Here is an 18,458-nt window from a genome sequence, read left to right as displayed (position 1 = left end):
TAGGGGAGAGCCCAGCGAGACTACCATCCTTCTTCATATACCCTACCCCACCTCCCTCCCTCTGTCCTTCATCTTGCTTCCTCTCTCTTCCTCATCTTTCTTTTACCCTTTCTCTATTTCTTTTCTGTTCTCATCTTCCTTACACTCTCTAACAGCAGATAACAAGGCCAAAACCTGTCCATTAGCACCCATAGATTGACCTCATTTACTCATTTGGTGTCCCAGCATGGGAGGCAGCCAGTTAATCTCAGGTATACTTCCTAGACAATGCAACCGTGGGCTCTGCCCGGGGGATGGCGTCGCTGGGGTTTCTTCCCGGTGGGGGCACCTCCCCGGGGGATCTGATGGACGATAGGGGGGTATCTCTTCTGGGAGGGATCCTGGAGCTCTCGCACTCCACAGTGTGTCCCCATTGGGGTGGAGTGATGAAAAAATATAGCAACTTACATTAAAATTAGCAGCGATCAGTAGATGTGTATGGCTTCCGGGTTCGGCCGTCCCCGAGAAGCGTAGGCACCTGACTCCTCCTACCCTGACGCGTTGCGTCACACCACGTGACTTTATCAAAGGGATGCTAATTTTAATGTAAGTTGCTATATTTTTTGAATAAACGGGTATTTCATACTGCACCATGAGACCTCTCCTTTGTTTTTAAATAAACTGCTGGGACTGCTGTGAGTGCTGGGAGCTGCGGGAAAAGTTGCAGAGAGACGGATTTATTTGTTACCAAAAAAACACTGCAGAAAATACATCCTCTCCTAGAATACTTATCCGCTTTACTTGGCCCATTGGGGGCCGCTGCTGGAGGTGAGAGGCTGGGGGAAACACTTGAGAGATGCACTAGAATGTGCATAGAAGAAAAAACACCAGTCACTGCACATTTTGCACCATATTTAAAGACTGTTTTTTTGGAAGTCACTCATCACTACTGCACTTTCTATATGGACTAATTGCACTATTGTCACCATTTGGGACAGTGTCTCTTCTGTGGGATTACTTGTCCTATTACATTTGATTTTTATTTATTTCTATTCATTTAATTATATGGTATTTTTATTTATTGTTTTCACAAGTATTTTCAATTATTATTAATTATGGATTGGATTTAGATATGACTGCAACATTATTATGGGATTTATTTTCATATTGTAGATCAGATGGGAATTTTTGCTGACCGTATAACTATCTTTTTTTGCACTGTATGCTATTACATTCACTCTGTAGTTCACGTTGATGATTTTTATATTTTGTTATCTAGCACCAGAAATGATTTGATCTCCAGCCATTGTCTGTGAGACATTGGACGCCATCTGTGTGTTGGTCTTTGGAGCTTTTTAGTCTGGGAAGTCAGCGTTTTATATTCACATATTTTTTGCCACTTGAAGATGGGTAGTTGACATTTATTTATTGAGCACTGAGATTATTTATTATTTTGAGCTTTCGTTTGCTGGTTATTTGCATTGCAGGAATTTTGTCTTTGTTATATTCATGCATGGTGATATTTTGAGGCTTTAAATATTGTTTCTGGTATTATATTAGGTGGAGCCCCACTTTTGCTTATTTTATCCTTACAGCCTGTTCATTTTAGTTGCGATTTTGGATTATTGATATTTTGTACTGATTGATGGAGTAGCGCCACATATCTCTATTGAATATATTGTATGTTCTGTCATTAATATTTCTCCTTTGAAAAACACAATAAAAATAATAAACCAGAATTACACAGGTCAGTAGATCAATTACAATCAAATAATTACTTCTCTCCCCAACCCAAAATCCCCCAACCACACACTTTCCCCCAACTTGTACAGCACAGCTCACACACATTAAACACACTTGCCAGACTATGGCAGGATTTAAATCCCTATTTCCCTACACTCTATAACCCAACCCACATCAAGGGACTCACGTTTTTTGCTAGTGTTCTTAGGTGATGGACCTTTTCTCTGAAGAAATTTTGATACCAATTCTTTTTGAAGGTAACGTTTACTTTTTTTAAATATCGATGTACCTTTTTCACTGAGAATGCAAGAAGCACATCTGCTGTGCACTAACCTGCTTCTCCAGAGACACAAGAAATTGGTCTGGGTTATAGGGCTTTCCTGCCCAGACACACAAATTGCCATCTTTTTCATGAGTACCCCACAGAGGATCTCAATTAGCAATGGCAGAGACAATATACACAGGAGCTGCGGGGAAAAAAGGACCTAATACCACTCAGGCTATAGTTGACGCTGAGGAAAAGCAGCAAATCTCTTAAGGTGATATTAAAAAAAAGGTCATATTAACCCTTTGGCTGCCAGGCCCTGTGCTCCCATTTTGTACACTCTGGTGGCCAGACCATTTTTGCAATTTTTCCTTTGTTTTTTATTTTTCACTTATAGTTTTCAGAATTTGTGAAAGACCGTCAAACCATATATTTTCTGAAAGCACTTTAAAAGTAGAATAACAAGAAGGTGCTACTCATTTTTTAGACCCCGCGGTATTTGCACAAATGTTTATCAAACCAATATATTTGCAAAAAATACACTAAAATCATTATTAGCAGATAAAAAGACAGCACATTTTACAAAATCCCTACTAAATATAAAAGCTTAACCTGTATTGAGTGAATAAATAACAAATATTTGTAACGTTTGAATTGCGTCTTTTTGCGAAATGGTGAAAATTGAACAAACGCAAAAGTGTAAAAATCTAAATTTCTCTAAAAATCTGAAGGTTTTCATTTTTCCCTTACAGCTTTCAGAATTTGTGAAAGACCCTCAAAACCATACATTTTCTGAAAGCATAAGACCTCTAGAAAAAAAAGAAGGTGCTACTGATTTTTTTTAGACCCCACGGTATTTGCCAATATATTGGCAGATAAAAACACAGCTAATTTTGCAAAATTCCTACTAAATCCCTACTAAATATAAAAGCTTAACCTGTATGGAGTTAATAAATAAATATTTGTAAATTTTAAATTGCGCCTTTTTGCAAAATGGTGAAAATCGAACGTACCCAACAATTTCTCTAAAAATCTAAAACAAACACATAACACATAAACACAACTTAACTTACAAAATTCCTGCTAAATTAGTACTAAAGCTTCGTTCACAGGTGGCATGCTAAAGTGTACGCCCATGGGGGGCCTTGTTTACCCGCACAGGTGTTCCGTACATCCCCATACACGCAGTCCCATTTATGTCAATTGGGCTGCAACAGATGCACAGACTACCAATCTGACATCAGTGTGGGTACATGACCCCAAACGCAGACAGTGTGAGCTCAGGTACATGCACGCGGACCTACGTGGATGTAAAATTGGAAGCAACGGCTCTGTTTATGCAGTTGCTGCATCCCAAATTACATCAATGGCACTGTCTGCACAGAGATGAATGGAACACCTGTGCATCCCTGTAAAGGTACGCTGTGTATGCCCTGTGTGAGAAAGGCCTATTGAAGGAGCAGCTGCTCCGAGCACATAACCTATCCCCAGCTTCTCCCTGATGGCCACAGGAAGAACCCCTGGCCGAATAGCTTCCATCCGCAGCTCTACACCGCTGTAACACCATCCGGATTGGGGCTCGAGGAATCCATCACGGACCGCCTAACCACAGATGAGCTTTTTATCTATGTCATTCCTGTAAGTGTTTACTATATGATGTGTCATTAAAAGCACATACTAATTCTGCACTCAGGTGGCGCTTCCCTTCTTTACCCCCTTCCTCTCTGCATCAGCGGAGCAGATACAAACCTGTCATCCACCTGCTCAGCAGACAGATCCCTTGCTGAGCAGGTGGATCTGCTTTTTCAGAGTCCGCACCATGTGAAAGGGGTCTTACCAGGAGCGGCCGGTCCATTGGGGCACTGGGGCGCCGCTCCCCTGCAGGGTGCCGGACTCATACGTTTGAGGGTTTTTTTTTTTCTTCAAGCCACATGATTAGAGCCTGAGGCTCTAATTAGCTTGAAAAGGTTGGGCTCAGGCGCAAAGCATTGCACCCTGAACCCACCCACTTGTGAGTTGTGACAATAGCGAATTAATATTCGCTATCATCTTCTGGCTTCTCCTCCTGGCCAATCAGGATGGATTGGGTTGGCCGGGAAGAGAAGCTGAGGTATCCGTGGACGGGTGAGTGCGGGCGGACCTGGGGGGGTCTTACTATGTTTGTTTTTTTTTTACTTTTTACAATTTTATTTTTTTTTTTTAGTCATGAAATTTTGAGACAGAGAAAGGGACTGAAGATAGTCCCTTTTCTCTGCAGCACTTTATTTGAATGAATGAGAATCTGTATAGAGATTCCATTCATTCAGAAAATGACAGTCTGATACATTGTAACACTCGCGGTTACAAAATATCAGCTGTCAGTGGGCACATAGCAGCGATCAGTAGTGATCGCTGCATGTGCCCTATCCTACAGGGGTGGCTTAGTAAGCACGTTTACTAAAGCCTCCCAAGCCCCAACTTCACCCGCACCGATCCCCCCTCCTTCCCCCGCCACCGCAATCCTCAGCCTGACAAATCACGGAGATCTGTGCAGGGAGAAGCTGCAGGCAGAGGGAGGGGAAGGAGAGATGCTGCTCAGAGCTGCCATAGATCGGGGGTGTTGGGGCAGTTGGGGGGCAATCTGACTGGTGGGGGGACACATCTGGACCCCCCCAAGCCCCATGCAGCACCTGAAGCTGGCGGGACTGGAAGAGGAGGGATGCTGGCTAATGATGGTGGCTGCGGGGAGCGGGTTTGCGGGGGGGGGGTCGGATCGGGTGGAGGGGGGTAATCAATGCTGGGGGTGAAGAAGGGGGTGAAGGGGAGAGGAGAGTGGGGGCAGTTTTAGATGGAAGGGTGCGGCAGGGGTGGAGAGGCAGGGGACAGGGAGGCGGCGGCGTGGGGGAGCGGTCACATTAGGGGTTAATAACTCTGATCAGCGGGTTGTAATCCGCTGATCAGAGTTATATCAGAATTGTTCAGCAGACTTTGCTGAACAATTCTATAAGCTTATGGTCATTGAAGCTTATTGGAAAGGGAGAAATGAGGTCCGTATGCCATACTGACCTGGCCACCTGCAGGCACTTCTGTACGTCCGCACGACGAATGGACCTGGCAGTGAAAGGGTTAACACAGCTAAGGCCTTCCAATTCTAGCTCCTTTTAAAGTATAGGTTCACCTTTAGTAACCTGTTACACCCATATTTAGAATGTAACCTTCCTATGCAGCATCCTCCCCCTCACTCCCCTATGACAGAGGGTGGGTGTTTTTCTCCCAACAACTGCTGTCACCTTTTGACTACGGCACAGCTTCGCCTCCACGCAGCTGCCTCATTCATTTACAGGAATCTGTGAATGAATAAACTACAAGTCCCATCCGACAGTGGCAGATGGACTTGTAGTATCAATGACCTAAAGCATGCTGACCAGCACACTCATAGTTCATTCACACTGCCTACAGCTCAGGAACTGTCTGCTTGTACAGAGGTACAGGCAGCAAGCTCTAGCCAGTATGTTGAGGGGCCTGACAATGCTTTGCAGGCTCCCAACACAAAAAAGAATTGTGATTTTTTTTTTTTTTTTGGCAAAAAGATGTACATTTAATTAAAAACATTTATAATACTGTATGTATCTATACACACAGTGTGGAAAATAATTATTTGATCCCCTGCAGATTTTGTAAGTTTGCCCACTTTCAAAGAAATGAAGGGTCTATAATTTTTTTTATCATAGATGTATTTTAAATGATAGAGACAGAATATCAACCAAAAATCCAGAACAAAACATAATACAAATGTTATACATTGAGTTAAAGTTCAGTGAGTAAAATAGGTATTTGATCCCCTACCAACCAACAATACTTCTATTTCCCACAGACTGGGTACAGTATTTGCTCATGTGGTACACAGATTAGTCCTGTCAATTTAAGAAGGTGCTCCTGAAGACAACTTGTTATGTTTATATATACACCTATCCACAGAATCTCTTTCTTCCATTCACACTTCACCATAATGGGCAAGACCAAACAGCTGTCAAAGGATGTCAGGGACAAGATTGTAGACCTGCACAAGGCTGGAATGGGCCACAAGACCATCAGCAAGAAGCTGCTGAAGCAATTATTCGCAAATGGAAGAAATACAAAATAACCATCAATCGCCCTCGGTCTGGAGTTCCATGCAAGATTTCGCCTCATGGGGTAAGGATGATCATGAGAAAAGAGAGAGATCAGTCCAGAACTACAGGGGAGAAGCTTGTGAATCATCTCAAGGCATGTGGAACCACAGTCACCAAACAAACCATTTCATAACACAATACGCTGCCATGGTTTGAAATCCTGCAGCGCCCGCAAGGTCCCCCTCCTTAAGAAAGCACATGTACAGGCCCATCTGAAGTTTGCCAATGAACAGCTAAATGATTCAGAGAAGGATTACTAGAAATTGCTGTGGTCAGATGAGACCAAATTTGAGCTCTTAGGCATTAACTCGACTCGCCATGTTTGGAGGAAGAAAAATGCTGACTATGACCCTAAGAACACAATCCCTACAGTCAAGCACAGAGGTGGAAACATTATGCTTTTGGGCTGTTTCTCTGCTAACGGTACAGGTCGACTTTGCCGCATTGAGGGGCCAATAGGTGGGGCCATGTATTATAAAATCATGGATGAGAACCTTCTTCCCTCAGCCAGAACACTGAGGATGGGTTGGGATGAGTCTTCCAGCATGACAATGACCCAAAACATACCGCTAAGGAAACAAAGGAGTGGCTCAAGAAGAAGCACATTAAGGCCATGGAGTGGCCTAGCCAGTCTCGAGACCTTAGTTAATAGAAACTTTATGGAGGGAACTGAAACTTCGAGTTTCCAAGTGACAGCCAAGAAACCTTAAGGATTTAGAGAAGATCTGTAAAGAAGTATGGACCAAAAACCCTCCTGTGATGTGTGCAAACCTGGTAACCAACTACAAGAAACAGCTTACCTCTTGTGCTTGCCAACAAGGGTTTCTCCATCAGACCAAGTCATGTTTTGATTTTGAATCAAATACTTATTTTACTCCCTGAACTGCAACTCAATTTATAACATTTGTATGTGTTTTGTCTGGATTTTTGGTGGATATTCTGTCTCCATCATTTCAAACACAACTATGATACAAAATTATAGACCCTTCCTTTCTTTGTAAGTGGGTAAACTTACAAAATCTTCAGGGGATCAAATAATTATTTTTCCCACTGTCTATATTATAATATACAGTGTGGACGGAAAGTATTTAGACCCCCTTAAATTTTTCACTCTTTGTTATATTGCAGCCATTTGCTAAAATCATTTAAGTTCATTTTTTTTCCTCATTAATGTACACACAGCACTCCATATTGACAGAAAATCAGAATTGTTGACATTTTTGCAGATTTATTAAAAAAGAAAAACTGAAATATCACATGGTCCTAAGTATTCAGACCCTTTGCTGTGACACTCATATATTTAACTCTTTAACCCTTCCTAGAGCTGGCCGTCCGGACAAACTGAGCTATCGGGGGAGAAGAGCCTTGGTGAGAGGGGTAAAGAAGAACCCAAAGATCACTGTGGCTGAGCTCCAGAGATGCAGTCGGGAGATGGAAGAAAGTTGTAGAAAGTCAACCATCACTGCAGCCCTCCACCAGTCGGGGCTTTATGGCAGAGTGGTCTGGCAGAAGCCTCTCCTCAGTGCAAGACACATAAAAGCCCGCAAGGAGTTTGCTAAAAAACACCCGAAGGACTCCAAGATGGTGAGAAATAAGATTCTCTGGTCTGATGAGACCAAGATAGAACTTTTTGGCCTTAATTCTAAGCGATGTGTGTGGAGAAAACCAGGCACTGCTCATCACCTGTCCAATACAGTCCCAACAGTGAAGCATGGTGGTGGCAGCATCATGCTGTGGGGGTGCTTTTCAGCTGCAGGGACAGGATGACTGGTTGCAATCAAGGGAAAGATGAATGCGGCCAAGTACCGGGATATCCTGGACGAAAACCTTCTCCAGAGTGCTCAGGACCTCAGACCGGGCCGAAGGTTTACCTTCCAACAAGACAATGACCCTAAGCACACAGCTAAAATAACGAAGGAGTGGCTTTACAACAACTCCGTGACTGTTCTTGAATGGCCCAGCCAGAGCCCTGACTTAAACCCAATTGAGCATCTCTGGAGAGACCTAAAAATGGCTGTCCACCAAAGTTTACCATCCAACCTGACAGAACTGGAGAGGATCTGCAAGGAGGAATGGCAGAGGATCCCCAACTCCAGGTGTGAAAAACGTGTTGCATCTTTACCAAAAAGACTCATGGCTGTATTAGACTAAAAGGGTGCTTCTACTAAATACTGAGCAAAGGGTCTGAATACTTAGGACCATGTGATATTTCAGTTTTTCTTTTTTAATAAATCTGCAAAAATGTCAACAATTCTGTGTTTTTCTGTCAATATGGGGTGCTGTGTGTACATTAATGAGGAAAAAAAATGAACTTAAATGATTTTAGCAAATGGCTGCAATATAATAAAGAGTGAAAAATTTAAGGGGGTCTGAATACTTTCCGTCCCCACTGATATTATATATACACACACACACACGTGAACCTCATAAAATTAGAATATCATCAAAAAGGGAAACTCTTATATTTTATATAGATGCGTAAGACACAGAGTGATATATTTCAAGCATTTCTTTTTTAATTCTAATAATTATGGCTTACAGCTAGTGAAAACCTAAAATTCAGTATCTCAGAAAATTTGAATATTACAGAAGATCAAAAAGAAAAATGGGTTTTTAACCACTTCCTGAATGCCCGCCGTCGTTATACGTGCTTTGACGTTGAATACCGTTGTTATGGCAGCAGATAGCTGCCATAACCCCGGTATATTCTTGAATGGCAGGCAGGTCCGCTTTCAGATAGAAATGGTCTCGGCGGCGGGAGAGGTGCTCGACCCCCTCCCCCCCCCCACTGAGTTGCGGTCATCTCTGCTGCTTACCAGAGCCGTCGGTAGCGGTGGAGATGATCCAATCCTTTCTCCTCTGAGGCACTGTGTCAAGTGAAGGAATGACGGAAGCAACGTCAAATGTCACTTCCGCCCAACGGCCTTAAAGGGACTTTTTTTTTTATTAATACTACTTTTCAAAATACTTTTTTGCATTCAAATATAAATGTAAGGTTTGATGTCTTTTTGATCCCAGATCTCACATTAAAGAGGTGCTGTCATGCTTTTTTTCCTATTACAAGGGATGTTTACATTCCTTGTAATAGGAAGAAAAGTGATACAAATTTTTTTTTTAAAGGGACAGTGTAAAAATAAAAGAAGCAATCGCATATGTAAGTCGCGCCTGCATATGTAAGCGGTGTTCAAACCACACATGTGAGGTATCGTCGCAATCGTTAGAGCGAGAGCAATAATTCTACTGTATCTCAAAACTGGTAACCTGTAGAAATGTTTAAACACAGTGGACTAACACCAGCAGATAACATGGCTCCCCACATCATCACTGACTGTGGAAACTTCACACTGAACCTCATGCAACTTGGATTCTGTCTCTCCAATTTTCCTCCAGACTCTGGGTCCTTGATTTCCAAATTAAATGCAAAAAGTTCCACAGTTCGTGCTGATCATCTGGTGTTGGTCCACTGTGTTTTATCAAGTCCAAAGTCAGCGCAGCCCCTTACCAGCAAATTCTAGAGCACTTCATGTTTCCCTCTGCTGACCAGCTTTATGGAGATGCTGATTTCATTTTCCAGCAGAACTTGCCACCTGCCCACACTGCCAAAAGTACCAATACCTGGTTTAATGATCATGGTATCACTGTGCTTCATTGGCCAGCAAACTGCCTGACCTAAACCCCATAGAGAATCTGTGGGGTATTGTCAAGTGGAAGATGAGAGACACCAGACCCAAAATTACAGACAAGCTGAAGGCCACTATCAAAGCAACCTGGGCTTCCATAAAACCTTAGCAATGCCACAGGCTGATCGCCTCCATGCCACGCTGCATTGATGCAGTAATTCATGCAAAAGAAGCCCTGACCAAGTATTGAGTGCATACTATACATGGACATACTTTTCAGTAAGCCAACATTTCTGTTTTTTTTTTTTTTTTATTAGTCATATGTAATATACTGATTTTCTGAGATACTGAATTTGGGGCTTTCACTAGCTCTAAGCCATATTCATCAAAATTAAAAGAAAGAAATGCTTGAAATATATCACTCTGTGTGTAACGCATCTATATAAAATACATGAGTTTCACTTTAAGAAGTGAATTACTGAAATAATAGTATTTTTGACTTACCGTAAAATCTGAGTTCATTGACAGACAGTGCTTCCTTATTCAGAGCCATAGGGTTATATCGCCCCCTACAGGAGTAGGACACTAGGCAGAAAAAAATACTTAGCTACGCCCATGGGCAGTCCTAGGTGATATACACCCCCCTCTCTGCTACAGGCCTTCAGTTTTGTCCCAGTGTCAGAAGCATTAAAAACACCATAGAGGCGTGGGGGCTGTGTCTGTCAATGAACTCAGAAAAACTGATTTTACGGTAAGTCAAAAATCCTATTTTCTCATTCGTTCATTGACAGAAACAGCGCTTCCTTATTCAGAACCATAGGGATGTCCCAAAGCAGTGCCAAACATGAGGGGTGGGGCAGCCAAAAAAAAAACAGGCCAACCAGACAACCTGGAGCTTAACGAGAACAACTGGAGCTCAACCTGAACAGCAAGAAAACCCCTTCATGAGGGGAAAACCCTCTAGACCGCAGCCTGCAGAACCTTGCGGCCAAAAGAGGCATCCACAGATGCCAGCACATGCACTTTGTAAAATTTTGTGAAAGTGTGCACCGACGACCAGCCTTGCACACTTGCGTCACTGACGCCTGATGACGGAAGGCCCAGGAGGCACTCAGCACCCGAGTAGAGTGCGCCTTCACCGGGAATGGAGGAACCCGACCCCTGACATTATAGGCCTGAGTCACCGTCTGATCCATCTAGAAATGGTCGCAGAGGAAGCAGACAGCCCCTTCTTTGGTCCATCCGCGATCATGAACACGGAGTCTGACCTCCGAAAGGACTCAGTGGCCACCATATACACCCTGATCGCCCGAACCACATCCAAGGTATGTAAGGCAAATTCCCTCAGGTGTTGCGGCCTAGGACACAGGGAAGGCAACACAATGTCTTCATTTAAATGGAAATCAGAAACAACTTTTGGAAGGAACGAAGGACAAGAACGAAGAACCACCTTGTCCTTATGAATCACCAGGTAGGGCGTGCAACAGGATAGCGCTGCCAATTCCAACACCCTGCAAGCAGAGGTGATAGCCAACAAGAAGGCCACCTTCTTGTGCAGGGGAATTTCTCAAATGTTTCAAAACGGAGGCTTCTGTAGAACCTGAACCTGATGAAGGGACCATTCCCCTTGGTCCAACACTTGTCGACTGAGTTGTCCACCCCCGGAATGTGGACGGTGGAGATGGCCGGGACGAAGCGCTCTGCCCACCGGAGAATGCCGGCTACTTCCAGGCCCGCTAACACACTACGTGTTCCTTCCTGGTGGTTGACATAGGCCACCGCTGTGGCATTGTCTGACTGGATCCGTATCGGGAGCCCCTGAAGTTGATCCGTCCAATGATCCAGACAGAGTCTGATCGTCTAGAGTTCCAAGATGTTGATAGGTAGCCTGGATTCCTCCACCGACCCTGAGCAGAGCTCAGGCCCAGCACTCCTCCCCACCCGGACAGACTGGTATCGGTGTTGACCACCGCCCAGTACAGAGGGAGAAAGGATTCTGGCTGATGAATGCAAATGTTCCTTCAGTATTTTTTGATAACATACTGCATTCATCTTGCCATCAATTTTGACCAAATTTCCTGTGCCTATTTAGCTCACACATCCCCAAAACATCAGCTATCCACCTCCGTGTTTCACAGTAGGAATGGTGTACATTTCATCATAGGCCTTGTTGACTCCTCTCCAAATGTAGCGTTTCTGGTTGTGGCCAAAAAGCTCAACTTTGGTCTCATCACTCCAAATGACTTTGTGCCAGGTTTGAGGCTTGTCTCTGTGCTGTTTGGTGAATTGTAAGCAGGACAACTAAGGCAATCAATATGATCCATGCCGCACGGACGGGCAAGATCGGACTGCTGCTCCTCTCAATGGATGCCGAGAAGGCGTTGGACAGGGTGAGCTGACCTTTCCTGTTTGAAACTCTCTGTTGTATATGAATTGAATGCAAGCGATTTACTCCTGCCCATCGGCCCAGGTCAAGGTCAACAGCCACCTCTCTTCATCATTTCAGATAGCAAATGGCCGTTGCCAAAACAGGTCTTCCGCGACTTGTCGGTAGCGCCGCTCCCGTCTCCACTCACCCCGGTAGTGGGCAACCCGGCCTTCAGTCCAGGAATCAATGACCCTAGATTCCTGGAATTGAAACTGGTTGAGAGGTCACAGGCACGACACTTCCTCACTAATGGTCATTTGAGAAATAGGCAGCAAATCTTGGATGACCCTGCCCTGAAAGATACAGCTGTCCCACTTCATTAGCACACTGCCTTCCCCAGCCGCCTTTGAGAGGCAATTGACCCCCTTTGAGTTATTATGCCTGGACCAGACTCCGTTGAGACATGCAGTCTCTCTAATATATCAACTACTGGTATCTCCCTCCCCGGACTATAGGCCCCCTTATATTAACAGGTGGGAGCGTGAATTGGGTTTACAACTTACGGAGAAACAAGTAGACCGGATCATTCTTTTCACTCACAAGACCTCTATTTGTGCTAGACACCAGGAGGCGGGATATAAAATACTGTCCCGTTGGTATTACACACCGGAAAAGATACACAGGATGTTCCCTCAGTGTACGGACTTATGTTGGAGATGTGGGGAAAAGGACGGAATGCTCCTTCATGTCTTTTGGTCTTGCCGCATCTTACAACCCTTCTGGGCAGAGGTACATCGCATCACCCAGAAATTCACGGACCGGGAGTTACTGATGTCCCCCGAACTCTTCCTTCTGCACCATCACAAGATCCCGAGTAAGAGCTATAGAAAATCCATATTGCCGCTCCTGATCACTGCAGCAAAGAGCTGCATCCCTCTGAACTGGAAACAGACTCAGCCTCCGTCGGTGGCCGGTTGGTTGAAAAGAGTGGCGGATATTGGCCCTAGTATATGAATGTGAGTTGGGGACCTTGGATTGTGTGCTCCTTGAGGGTAGGGACCGATGTGAGCGTGCTGTGTATGTGTAAATAGACGGCGCTATATGGGTACCTTAAATAAAAATAATAATATAATAGATGAGCATCTTAATGAGACGCAATGTACAGGGATAGGGACAATTGTAGACATGCACACTCAGGTTGAACTGGATGGACTGGTGTCTTTATTCAACCTTACTATGAAACTATATATATGCAATGGAAGACTTGGTAGCCACGGAGAAGGGCCTAAAGGAGACATTTTCCAAAACATGGTTCCACTGGCACGAATTCTACTACTCTGAGTACGGACAGCTAGTGGCTCGGTCCCCCTGAAGGGGATCGACTCTGAAAGCTCCCAAGGAGAGTGGATGTGATTGGAGGATGGTACTAACTCCCTCTTCTTTTTCTCCCCCTTTTTTTTTCTTTTTCTCCCCTTCCCTATGCTCCCTGTCTAACCTCCTTTCTCTTTTCCTGTTCTGTCTATATTGCCAGCACAGAAGTGCAATGCCTTTTAGAGCCGGTCACCAATGGGCTCAAATTTCTATTTTCAAAAAATAAAACCGCAATTGCCGACTCCTGTTCTCTCAAAACGCGATGCGATTCCCCTCTGATAGCAATTTCCTCCTTTTTTACAGTGTGATCTATATATGGGATTTTTGGGAAAGACTAATTTACTGTGATGCATCAACCGGGTCTCTGTATTTCTGCATGCATGTTCTTCTCTCAAATAAAGAATTAAAAAAAAAAAGTCCAGAAATGCATTGACCTTTTATAAACACACACACTAATTACAAGCAAACAGATCACAGGTGAGGATGGTTACCTTTAATAGCCATTCAAACCCCTTTGTGTCAACTTGTGTGCGTGTTATCAGGCCAAAATAGCCAGGGTATGTAAACTTATGATTTGGGGAGTAAACACAGTTGAATGATAATAAATGGCTTCAGCCAAACACTAACCATGAGTAAAAGAAAAGCTTTTGTGTTATTCATATTCTCATAAATCATAAATTCTGCCAGGGTATGTAAACTTAAGAGCACAACTGTATATATAATATATATATATATTTTTTGCACCCTGGGGATGGAAGGCTCCAGAACAGCAAACAGACTCTGATAACCCCATTCCTCCTACATTTTTTGGGGACAGTAGTGAGGAGGGTGAAGTGGATGCAGCAAAAGAATTTTAACCTTCTCATTTTTTAAGACACAAGCTAAAGCTTCATGCTTTTTACAGTGAGCTTGCTTATTGATGAAGTTTTTACTAACCTTGGTCTAGCAGCACCAGACTCTCCTCAACGTACACAAGCTCCTATGGCACTAAACAGCTGTCGAAATCTAAAAAAGACCTCCCCCCCTCATTTGCAATTTAACTATGCTTTGCAAAAGGGTGGTTTCCTCAGTTTTTTATGTAGTTTTCAAACTCTTAGTTGAGTTATATCCTATGGAAAAGGAATTTATAAAAAAAATGGTCTCTTTTGGTAGTGGATACTCCCATCTTAGTTACAAAGTAACACTGGTCCAAATCATTTGTTGGAGGGGGGATTATGGTGTGGGGTTGTTTGTCAGGGGTTGAGCTTGGTCCCTTAGTTCCAGTGAAGGGAACTCTTAAGGTGTCAGCATACTAAGACATTTTGGACAATTTCATGCTCCTAACTTTGTGGGAACAGTTTGGGGATGGCCCCTTCCTGTTCCAACATGACTGCGCACCAGTGCACAAAAAGGTCCATAAAGTAATAGATGAGCGAGTTTGGGTTGGAGGAACTTGACTGGCCTGCACAGAGTCCTGACCTCAACCCGACAGAACACCTTTGGGATGAATTAGAGCGGAGACATCAAGCCAGGCCGTCTCATCCACATCAGTGCCTAACCTCACAAATGCACTTCTGGAAGAATGGTCAAACATTCCCATAGACATGCTCCTAAACCTTGTGGACAGCCTTCCCAGAAGAGTTGAAATTGTTATAGCTGTAAAGGGTGGGCCAACCCACTATTAAACCCTACAGACTAATCATGTGTGTGTAAAGGCAGGCATCCCAATACTTTTGGTAATATAATGTATCTAAAACTAAAATTTTATATATTGCAGCTTACCAATCTTCAAATGTGGTGGCTGCATTCATTTTCTTTTTTTAAAGCTGGTTACCATCATTTTCACCTGTTGAGCCAGCCCGTAATTTATTTTTCACATTCCTATAACAGACCAAGCTGTCCAAAAGAGTGGCAGTTAAAGGGTTGAGACATCCATTTACCACTGACAAGTGTGCTTAGCTTATAATGATCAGTTTTTCTTCATTTCCATAAAACCTTTATCCCAAAAGGGAAAAAACATTTGCTGTGGCTGCTTAAAAAGTGTCGTTCAGCTTTTGTTAGTCGATTTCTTCCAAATCTGCCAGTGCACCTCTAACACTACCTTCTCCCCAGATTGACAAAGCTGCTGTCCGAGGGTGTCTCTGTTGCTCCTCCATAGAGCAGAGCCACTGTAAGACAAGAAATGTGTTACTGTTCAAATCACTATGAAAAAACCCTAAAAAAGAAAACGAATGCATCCACCATATTTAAGAATTTGTAAGCTGAAATATATAACATATTTGTTTTTGGGTTTTATTTATTCTTTAAACTTTGCTGAAAGGGGCCTCAACCAAACGTGTGACATTAAGAGTATTTTTTCCCAATTGAATGGAAACATATGACTGTTACGAGTGAAGCTGTGCTAGATTCAGACATGGTAAGGCACTCTTCATCTCTTAAAATTAGACTCCAACAGAGCATGGTATCCCCCATGCAACATACTTTCTATTAGGCACACCCCCATATCCCAGAATGCAATGCCTGGTGCCCAAAGCAATATTTGCTCTGATTTATGTACAGTATCTCACAAAGGCGAGTACACCCCTCGCATTGTAAATATTTTATTTTATCTCTTCATGTGACAACACTGAAGAAAGGCTGCAGGAGTCTTGTGGCGGTTCTTCACCCCCTTTCTTTAGGTGCTCACGATGGCATCTTCGGGGTGCCTGCTTTGGTTAGCTATTTAGTTCTGGTATGTATGGGCCGGGAGGGGGGGGCTGTTCGCAGCACAGCATGCCACCTGTCCCCTGGCATAGTCTTGAGAGTCAGGAGAGCAAGCCAGCTGGTCTGTCATTGGAGGTCTGGCGGGGGGCTGAGACTTGCTTGATAGTCCAATTCCATGCTACCTTGGGGTCACAAATCACGGGGTGGGGGTGGGGGGGTGCGGGCCAGCAGGTTCATTGGTCAGCACTTTGTGAGGTCTGTTGCTGCATGTCTCCCCGCAAGCTTCCGGGGGGGGGGGGGTGTCACTGAGGGCAAGTACCAAGAAGGGGAGGACTGATTTGTGGGGTAGCTTCACTACCATGGTCATTTCATACGATTCAATGCCATCAGTTCTGCTGAAATAATTTCTGTCACCTTAGCGTTTTGTCATAGCGCGTTCGGTCATAGCGTTTTCCGTCATAGCAGTTTCTGTCATAGCGGTTCTGTCATACCGGTGCTGTCATAGCGTGTTCTGGCATAGCGGTTCTGTTACAGCGTGTTTTGTCATAGCATGTTGGTGCCATGCAGTTATGGCATACACCAATAGCCGTTTCATCTTCATTTGTTTCCATGTCTCTTTTCCATGTACCTTTTGTTCAGGTTTCTTTGTATACCTGGGTTTAGTTAGCTAGTGCTCATATCTCAGGATCTGTCATGTCTACAGATCCATACGGGCTGAGGTTTTGTTTTTAAATGATTGTTGGCCACAATCTTCTCAACTGTATACCATACGTCGTACAATGCACGTTCATTTCATTACACCTGTATGACTACCCACCACGGTCTGTCGGTACACTAGCCCTGAGTGTTCAGTTTTAATTATCTCTCTTTGTGCTGCAGGTTACTCGGGCTCACTTACTACTTACACTAGGGTGGGGGTCGTCATTCAGGTTTATTCACGCGCTGTGGTCTTGTCATTTCTGCTTACGTCCTTATACCTTAGGTAGGCAGAGAGGGGTGTTGTTCTCTGTTGTCACTTTCTCTAGTTTGTGTTTCCTTGGGATTGGGCATGCGCACATTTCGGAAGCGACTAATTCACGTTCATCCCTTCAACCCCACGTGGGGGTTCAGAGCATGGTAGCACTCTGTCATTAAGGAGTTGGTCTATACATAAGCACACAGCAGAGCTTCGTCACAGGGGTTTTCCTTTCCCAGCCACAGCCGGAAAGGCAGAACGCTTCAGATTGTTGTTTCCAATTCCGTCCAAGCTACTCCCATCCACCAGCACGGAACATGTTCTGGGCATTATTCTTTAACTCAGATTCATGTGGGCTAAATATGCTCTCCGCGTGATCGAAGCTCGCTCGGTCAGAGGCGGGGTGTCAGCGCACCCCCAGCTCCTGCTCTTCCTAAATTTCTGCAGGCAAGGTCCGCATCCCCTTAGTCCACCAATATTGTCAAGCCTTCTAGTTCAATATGTCTGAGCCAAGTAATGTTTCTTTGTCATGGGGCTGTGTTGGAATCTCCCATCCCCGGTCTTCCTGCTGGAGGAATTTTCAGGCCTGCACGCGGGTCTCATCACTATCTCGTCTTTCGTATGTAGTATTCTCGGCTTCAGCAGACAGTTATGCTTTCATTGTCAATAAGTTACTGGAGGCAGTAATTTCCAAGGGGTGCTTGGTCTGGTTTTTCACCTTCGTTCTGAAGGTGGTGGGTCAGCCCCCTGGGGTGTCAAGTGGCAAGTTTCCGTTATCGTTTGCTACATTTTGGCTACCCTCTGTCCTGCGGAAGTATTTTCATCGTACTTGTCCGTGGATGTGGCAATTCAGCACTTTCTACAGTTGGGGGGGAAGGGTGTTGGCTATCAAAGCTGATATCACCAATTCTTTGAAGCCACTTCCATCAGACCTGCCTGCTGATAGGGCATGATAAATGGCGCAGTTATTTCACTGCTGGGTTAACCTTTGGGTCAAAAGCAGTCCTTGCTTTGACACCTTTGCCAAGCATTCCATTGGATCTTGGGTACCTGCAGGGGTGTCGGGGATAATTAATTTAGTTGATTTCCTGTTGCGTGGAGACCCACCCACGGATCTGCAGTCTCTCTCAGGGACCAACGTCCCCTTGAATGCCCACAAAGTGGATCGTTCAATCCTAAACACGATCTCTGCAAGATCTGTGAAGGAGGCGTTGGGGCAGGTGTTCAGCTGTGGGCCAAGCGTAAAAAAGACCAGGTCCTGGTGAGAGCATTTTTTTTACCCACCATCCACGTCTGGATCGATCTCCAACTGAGTTTCAGTTCC

The sequence above is a fragment of the Aquarana catesbeiana genome, linkage group LG01 (genome assembly GCF_042186555.1).
Source record: "Aquarana catesbeiana isolate 2022-GZ linkage group LG01, ASM4218655v1, whole genome shotgun sequence".
In the NCBI taxonomy this organism is placed as follows: domain Eukaryota; kingdom Metazoa; phylum Chordata; class Amphibia; order Anura; family Ranidae; genus Aquarana; species Aquarana catesbeiana.
Note: the sequence above shows the minus strand (reverse complement) of the source record.